The sequence below is a fragment of the Oncorhynchus kisutch genome, linkage group LG23, assembly GCF_002021735.2.
Source record: "Oncorhynchus kisutch isolate 150728-3 linkage group LG23, Okis_V2, whole genome shotgun sequence".
NCBI lineage: Eukaryota > Metazoa > Chordata > Actinopteri > Salmoniformes > Salmonidae > Oncorhynchus > Oncorhynchus kisutch.
In genome coordinates this window covers 3,648,164-3,656,842 of record NC_034196.2, presented here as the reverse complement: position 1 = coordinate 3,656,842, position 8,679 = coordinate 3,648,164, and the positions used below count along the sequence as shown (strand labels likewise).

The following is an 8,679-nucleotide window of genomic DNA, read 5'->3' as shown; positions in this document are numbered from 1 at the left end:
AATATGCCCCCAACACCCTTCCATGCTCTGCCACGGGTCTCTCGCCCTTTGAGTGTTCCCTGGGGTATCAGCCCCCGCTCTTCCTGGAGCAAGAGGAAGAGGTCGGCATACCCTCGACCCAGATGTTTGTCCATCGCTGTCGTCGTACCTGGAAGAGAGCTCCGTTGCGTCTTCTCAAGACCACCTCCAGGTGTCGACGACAAGCAGACCGCCACCGGACCCCGGCTCCCGGGTCTCGTCTCAGGCAGAGGATATGGCTGTCCACCCGAGATCTGCCCCTCCGGGTAGAGTCCCGCTGACTTTCCCCCTGGTTTATCGGCCCTTTCTCCAAGATCCTTATCCCCTCTGCTGTTCGTCTTCTGTTGCCCCGTACCCTCCGTATACATCCCACTTTTCATGTGTCTAGGCTCAAACCCATGTCTCACAGCCCTTTGTCTCCTGTTTTCAGTTCGTTTTGTTTGTCAAGCCTACCAGCTTTACCCCCTTGCTCCTGTCTTTTTGATTTAGCCCACTGCAGTAAAAGGAAAACAGGAAAACAGATCATGTCTTGCAGAGGAGAGCTAGTTAGAACTCTTCTGTGAGGAAGATACAGTAGGTGAGAATGATCAGAGGGCAGGCAAATTGTTTGTATGAGGGGAGAGGCTCTCTCATTCGCCACTCGACCTGTCTGTCTCCAACAGATGTGTATGATTGGTTCTTAGAGCTATTTAGATAATCTAGTGAATCCCACTGGCGAGATGTCTAAACTAATAACTGAAAGATACTACTTTTTGCTATTGTAAAACGCCAAACTTCCCAAATACCACCAAATAACTGAAGTAATCTCACCTCTTTTCTCCAGGTAACCAGAATCAGCCTCCCCTCTGAGATAGTGTTCACGGTGAAGATGGCTCCATTCCATGGTTTCCTGGATAGGTCAACACCTGTGAGAAGATCACCACTACCAGGGGACCAGAGAGTTTCTCCCAGGAGCATGTCAACACTGGCCACATCCAGCACCTCCAGGTAATGGATTATATGACCAATGAGGACCACTCTGGCCACATCCAGCACCTCCAGGTAATGGATTATATGACCAATGAGGACCACTCTGGCCACATCCAGCACCTCCAGGTAATGAATTATATGACCAATGAGGACCACTCTGGCCACATGCAGCACCTCCAGGTAATGGATTATATGACCAATGAGGACCACTCTGGCCACATCCAGCACCTCCAGGTAATGGATTATATGACCAATGAGGACCACTCTGGCCACATCCAGCACCTCCAGGTAATGGATTATATGACCAATGAGGACCACTCTGGCCACATCCAGCACCTCCAGGTAATGGATTATATGACCAATGAGGACCACTCTGGCCACATCCAGCACCTCCAGGTAATGGATTAAATGACCAATGAGGACCACTCTGGCCACATCCAGCACCTCCAGGTAATGGATTATATGACCAATGAGGACCACTCTGGCCACATCCAGCACCTCCAGGTAATGGATTATATGACCAATGAGGACCACTCTGGCCACATCCAGCACCTCCAGGTAATGGATTATATGACCAATGAGGACCACTCTGGCCACATCCAGCACCTCCAGGTAATGGATTATATGACCAATGAGGACCACTCTGGCCACATCCAGCACCTCCAGGTAATGGATTATATGACCAATGAGGACCACTCTGGCCACATCCAGCACCTCCAGGTAATGGATTATATGACCAATGAGGACCACCCTGGCCACATCCAGCACCTCCAGGTAATGGAATTACCTGTAATAACAGAGATGGAAGAACTGAAATCCGCATTAGAAGGAACTTGAGAAACTGGCCCAAAACAGAGTGGAGAATGTATTACCTAAAAGTTGCTTTAGTCATGGTTTTGTGGATGCGATTTATGAGGAAAATGTGTCATTGGATTCTATCTTTAGGTGAGTTGAGGAAACTGTGTCACTGGATACTTAGCAACATCTTTTACTTTTTACTTCTGTCATGGAAAACCATTGTGTAAGTGCAGAGTGTTAGAGTTTAAAGTTTGCCCTAATTGATCAAATACTTCACATTCTCACAGCTACACCTCTTTAGAGTAGCTGAGTATGATAATAAGAATGATCTATGGAGTATAGCGATCTGGGAAAGGAGATAATCCTAGATTTTTTGTTCACATTTCTGAGCCACCATCCAACAGTTCAATCTGTGTTAATGAAGTGCCCAAAATGTCCACCAGGAGGCGCACATGAGCCACATTTATTTCCACCTACAGATCATTCAAGGGCATCATAGCACTCTACCCACACAGATATAATTGTGTCACCATTACCTCCAGGTGTGTGTTATGTTATGCCATGTTTTGTCAGGGTTTGGGTAATGCTTTAACCCTCTGTCCTCTACTGTACCTTTCCCCCATACAGGTGTGGGTGAACTCAGTCACAGAGATCTGCGTAGATGACCTGAGTGTTAAGGACAGTGACTCTCCTCCTGAGGACCTAGAGTTCACCGTAACCCCGCCTAGCAACATACACCGGGCACTGAAGAGCTCCCCCTCCAGGCACATCCTGAACTTCACCCAGACACACATCCTTTGGGGACAGCTGTGCACAGTGGTGAGAATGCTACAGTAGATAAATATCATTAAGGGTGTAGCTTTGCCCTGAGACATGGCTGTAGATTCTACAGTCTTAGAACCTGTGTAACGGCTTTCTTCCGTGGAAGGAGAGGAGGACCAAAATGCAGCGTAGTTCGTGTTCAACATGTTTAATAAAAGACGATAACGTGAACACTATACAAATACAAAATAACAAACGTGGCAAAACCCGAAACAGTCCTATCTGGTGCAGAGAACACAAAGACAGGAAACACAAAAGAACTATGGTCAGAACGTGACAACCTGGAATTAAAATATATATATTTTTTTTATGGGGGGGGGGTTGTATCATTTGATTTACACGACATGCCTACCACTTTGAAGAGGCTACAAAAAACAGAACTTGAGCGTGCATAACTATTCACTCCCCCCAAAGTCAATACTTTGTAGAGCCACCTTTTGCAGCAATTGTAGCTACAAGTCTCTTGGGGTATGTCTATAAGCTTGGCACATCTAGCCCCTGGGATTTCTGCCCATTCTTCAAGGCAAAACTGCTCCTTCAAGTTGGATGGGTTCCGCTGGGGTACAGCAATCTTTAAGTCATACCACAGATTCTCAATTGGATTGAGTTCTGGGCTTTGACTAGGCCATTCCAAGACATTTAAACGTTTCTCCTTAAACCACCCATGTGTTGCTTCAGCAGTATGCTTAGGGTCATTGTCCTGCTGGAAGGTCCCAGTCTCAAATCTCTGGAAGAATTTCCCTGTATTTTGCAGCATCCATCATTCCTTCATTTCTGACCAGTTTCCCAGTTCCTGCCAATGAAATACATCCCCACAGCATGATGTTGCCACCACTATGCTTCACTGTGGGGATGGTGTTCTCTGGGTGATGGGAGGTATTGGGTTTGCGCCAGATATAGCATTTTCCTTGATGGCCTAAAAGCTAAATTTGAATCTCATCTGACCAGAGTACCTTCTTCCATATGTTTGGGGAGTTGCCCACATGCCTTCTGGCGAACACCAAACGTGCTTGCTTATTTTTTTCTTTAAGCAATGGCTTTTTTTTGGACACTCTTCTGTAAAGCCTAGCTCTGTGGAGTACAGCTTAAAGTGGTCCTATGGACAGATACTCCAGTCTCCGATGTGGAGCTTTGCAGCTCCTTCAGGGTTATCTTTTGTCTTTTTGTTGCCTATCTGATTAATTCCCTCCTTGCCTGGTCCATGAGATTTGGTGGGTGGCCCTCTCTTGGCAGGTTTGTTGTGGTGACATATTCTTTCCATTTCTTAATAATGGATTTAACGGTGCTCTGTGGGATGTTCAAAGTTTATGATTTTTTTATAACCCAACTCTGATCTGTACTTCTCCACAACTTTGTCCCTGACCTGTTAGGAGAGCTACTTGGTCTTCATGGTGTCGTTTGCTTGGTGGTGCCCCTTGCTTAGTGGTGTTGCAAATTCTGGGGCCTTTCAGAACATGTGTAAATGTACTGAGATCATGTGACAGATCATGTGACACTTAGATTGCTCACAGCTGGACTTTATTTAACTAATTATGTGACTACTGAAGTTAATTGGTTGCACCAGATCTTATTTTGGGGCTTCCCAGCGAAGGGGGTGAATGCATATGCATGCACCACTTTTCAGTTTTTTATTTTAGATAATATTTTGAAACAAGTAATTTTTTTCCATTTCATTTCACTAATTTGGTCTATTTTGTGTATGTCCATTACATGAAACCCAAAGAAAAATCAATTCAAATGACATGTTGTAATACAACAAAATAGTAAAAACGGGGGATGAATACTTTGCAGGGCACTGTATGTTTGATAGTGAAATATATCACACCTGAGAAGACTTACAATGGTTTGGGATTGTTTCACCATAAATTAATAAAGATTGATTATTAATGCAGGTCCCCTGTCAGGATGGGGTGAACTTTACCCGCGTCAGATCTTCAGTGGTTCTCAGTCTGGAGAGTAACCACGCCCTCACGGTGTTCCCAGGTAACACAACAGGAAATGGATATATAGACCTTGAACCAGACACTTAAGGTATTCCCAGGTAACATAATAGGAAATCGAATCTCATTCTCTAGCCTGGTCCCAGATCTGTTTGTGCTGTCTTGTCAACTCGCGTGACAGTGACCATAGGTGTTGGCAAGACAGCACGTACAGATCTGGGACCAGTTTAGTAAAGCCTTAGTCTTTCTGCTGCATAATAGAGTCATTCTCAGCCTGTCAAATGATCATGGTGCGAGCGGCCAGCCTGTACCAGCTGGTAATGTGGTAGACTACTAAATAACTTAACCATAATCAAACTTAATGTTTCAGTAACTACGGCTACTGGTCAGAGTTCTGGTTTATTAAGGTTGGACGATAAAGAAGGGGGCATAGTCCTACATTATACAGTAAAGCAGTCCAATCACCCTTGAAACCATTCTAATAGTGATACAGTATGTGATGCTTCCTGTTATCTATGCATACTTCAACAACAAGGCTTATCACATGATATTCTCAGTTTGTCTGCCTCCTGTTTATGTTTTCAATAGTGTAATCTTCCTAGATATCCTGCCTAGCAGATGAGGCTTGTGGGAGGAGCTATACAGTGAGGGAAAACAGTATTTGATCCCCTGCTGATTTTGTACGTTTGCCCACTGACAAGGAAATGGTCGGTCTATAATTTTAATGGTAGGTTTATTTGAACAGTGAGAGACAGAATAACAACAACAACAATCCAGAAAAATGCATGTCAAAAATATTATAAATTGATTAGCATTTTAATGCTAACACTGCATCTCACAAAGACATGGTGGTTGGAACCAAAAATCAATTTTGGACTCATCAGACCAAAGGACAGAGTTCCACCGGTCTTATGTCCATTGCTTGTGTTTCTTAGCCCAAACAAGTCTCTTCTTCTTATTGGTGTCCTTTAGTAGTGGTTTCATTGCAGCAATTCGAACATTAATTACATTATTCATGCTGACTCCTCTGAACAGTTGATGTTGAGATGTGTCTGTTACTTGAACTCTGTGAAGCATCTATTTGGGCTGCAATATAAGGTGCAGTTAACTCTAATGAACTTGTCCCCTGCAGCAGAGGCAACTCAGGGTCTTTCTTTCCTGTGGCGGTCCTCATGAGCGACAGATTCATGATAGCGCTTGATGGTTTTTGCGACTGCACTTGAAGAAACTTTCAAAGATCTTGAAATGTTCCATATTGACTCATCTTCATGTCTTAAAGTATTAATGGACTGTAGTTTCTCTTTGTTTATTTGAGCTGTTCTTGCCATAATATGGACTTGGTCTTTTACCAAATAGGGCTGTCTTCTGTATACCACTCCTACCTTGTCACAACACAACTGATTGGTTATCTTCTGTATACCACCCCTCCCTTATCACAGAACTGATTGGCTCAAACGCATTAAGAAGGAAAGACATTCCAAAATTTTTTCTTTTAACAAGGCACACCAGTTAATTGAAATGCATTCCAGGTGACTACCTCATGAAGATGGTTGAGAGAATGCCAAGAGTGTGCAAAGCTGTCATCAAGGCAAAAGGTGGCTACTTTGAAGCATCTCAAATATAAAATATATTTTGATTTTGTTTAACACTTGTTTGGTTACTACATGATTTCATATGTGTTATTTCATAGTTCTGATGTCTTCACTATTATTCTACAATGTAGAATATAGTAAAAATAAAGAAAAACCCTTAAATGAGTAGGTGTGTCCAAACTATTGACTGGTACTGTGTATCCACACAATGAGGTTGGAATAATACTGTGAAATTGTGGTAATACCCTTTAAGTGTAAGAACATTTATTGAAATTTCAGCTTGTTTTCCATGGGTGGAGTTTTGGCCTGGCTGGTGACATCAGGCCGGTATAAGTTAATAGACCGATAACAAAGAGTTTCAAACCTCTCTGCCAATAACATCAAGTTTTCAGGTTACATATCCCTCCCATTAATTAGCCTCTTTTCTTTTTTGAATTGTACCCCCTTTTCACCCCAATTTCGTGGTATCCAATTGTTAGTAGTTACTATCTTGTCTCATCGCTACAACTCCCGTACGGGCTCGGGAGAGACGCAGGTCGAAACACAACCCAACCAAGCTGCACTGCTTCTAAACACAGCGCGCAGCCAACCCGGAAGCCAGCCGCACCAATGTGTCGGAGGAAACACCATGCACCTGGTGACCTGGTTAGCGTGCTCTACGCCCGGCCCGCCCCTGGAGTTGCTAGTGCGCGGACAAGGATATCCCTACCGGCCAAACCCTCCCTAACCCTAGGCCAATTGTGTCATGGGCCTCCCGGTCGCAGCCGGCTGCGACAGAACCTGGGTTCGAACCCAGAGTCTCTGGTGGCCTTAGACCACTGCGCCACCCGGGAGCCATTAGCCTCTTCTAATTAGGCCCCTCACTCAGACCACTTCTATACAATCCTTCCAACATTATTGCTTGAGAAATTGCTTTGTGCTAAGATGCTATATGTTTAATTTCAACCATTTTGATAAAAATAAAAAATCAGACTAAGATACTTAACTGTTACCCAAAATGATTTAATATTGAGATAAAGAAAGCTGCATTGGACCTTTAAGAGAGAGAGAAACCACTGTATTTATGCCTGGAATGGGTGTTTTCTTTATCATATTTAGTCATGTTGATTACAGTGACTATAATAGCCACTTGGGTGCTTCTACAGGTAAAATGTACATGATGCATTTATAGTGTACTTGTAACTGCCCCTTGCATTTTGAAGTTACAATATCCCTCTCTTTCTCTGTTCTATTGTTATTTTGATTAGTTATGAGCCATCCTGAATCGGTGGGATGGACTACTACAGACTCCTCCACATTCACAATGTGGTTACCACCTGCCCCTCTTCAACCCCACATCTTCAGGATCCATGTTTCCTATGAACCCTCTCCCGCAACATCATCCTCGCTGCTAACACTGGCGAGTTCTGTATTCTGTGCTGTCAGACAGAGGGTTTGTTATAACGCAGAATTCCTGTAGGGGAAAAGTCCATATTAAAAGTCCTTAATAGCAGAATTCCTCCTTTGCAGAATTCTATTGCGTGTGCATTCATTGTCCAAATACATCTAAATCTATTGTTTATTTATTTGTTTATGTAGCCATTTATTTCCCACATTTAAAATATAAAATCTGATTAGCAATGACAAATCGGATGTTGATGGATGTTAAAATAAAGCTGTGTGTTCTATTCTGTCTCGCCAGGTGCAGTGGTGACTGAGGGTGGTTGCGTTGTGATAGACCAGATGAAGCAGCATTCCCCAAGAGAGGACGGCTTTCACTTCAGCAGTGAAGTCATAAACTTCTTTGAGGAAAAGCTCATGATCATTGGAAAGCTAATTTTGGACTCCTCTTTAAAATCTGCGTATTCCTCCAAAGCTCAGCTGAGTCTGCACAACTCTGCCAGGACCTAGGATCAAGGCAGACGCTCAAGTTTTTTAATACTATATCGCTTGACACATTTATGAAAATAGTCATGGCCCCTAAACCTTCAAGCTGCATACTGGACCCTATTCCAACTAAAAAACTACTGAAAGAGTTGCTTCCTGTGCTTGGCCCTCCTATGTTGAACATAATAAACGGCTCTCTATCCACCGGATGTTTACCAAACTCACTAAAAGTGGCAGTAATAAAGCCTCTCTTGAAAAAGCCCAACCTTGACCCAGAAAATATAAAAAACTATCGGCCAATATCGAATCTCCCATTCCTCTCAAAAGTTAGAAAAAGCGGTTGCGTAGTAACTCACTGCCTTCCTGAAGACTAACAATGTATATGAAACGCTTCAGTCTGGTTTTAGACCCCATCATAGCACTGAGACTGCACTTGTGAAGGTGGTAAATGACCTTTTAATGGCGTCAGACCGAGGCTCTGCATCTATCCTCGTGCTTCTAGACCTTAGTGCTGCTTTTGATACCATCGATCACCACATTCTTCTGGAGAGATTGGAAACCCAAATTTGTCTACACGGACAAGTTCTGGACTGGTTTAGATATTATCTGTCAGAGAGATATCAGTTTGTCTCTGTGGATGGTTTGTCCTCTGACAAATCAACTGTAAAATGTTG

General features: G+C 43.4%; 1 long non-coding RNA gene across 1 annotated transcript; it reads left to right on the top strand.

Annotated features, from left to right (window-relative positions):
- Nucleotides 1-503: 503 nt before the first annotated feature.
- Nucleotides 504-7,726, top strand: LOC116356537 (uncharacterized). Its single transcript, XR_004204938.1, has 3 exons — nt 504-1,005; nt 2,413-2,604; nt 7,387-7,726. It is a non-coding gene; the product is annotated as an uncharacterized LOC116356537 (long non-coding RNA).
- Nucleotides 7,727-8,679: the final 953 nt, after the last annotated feature.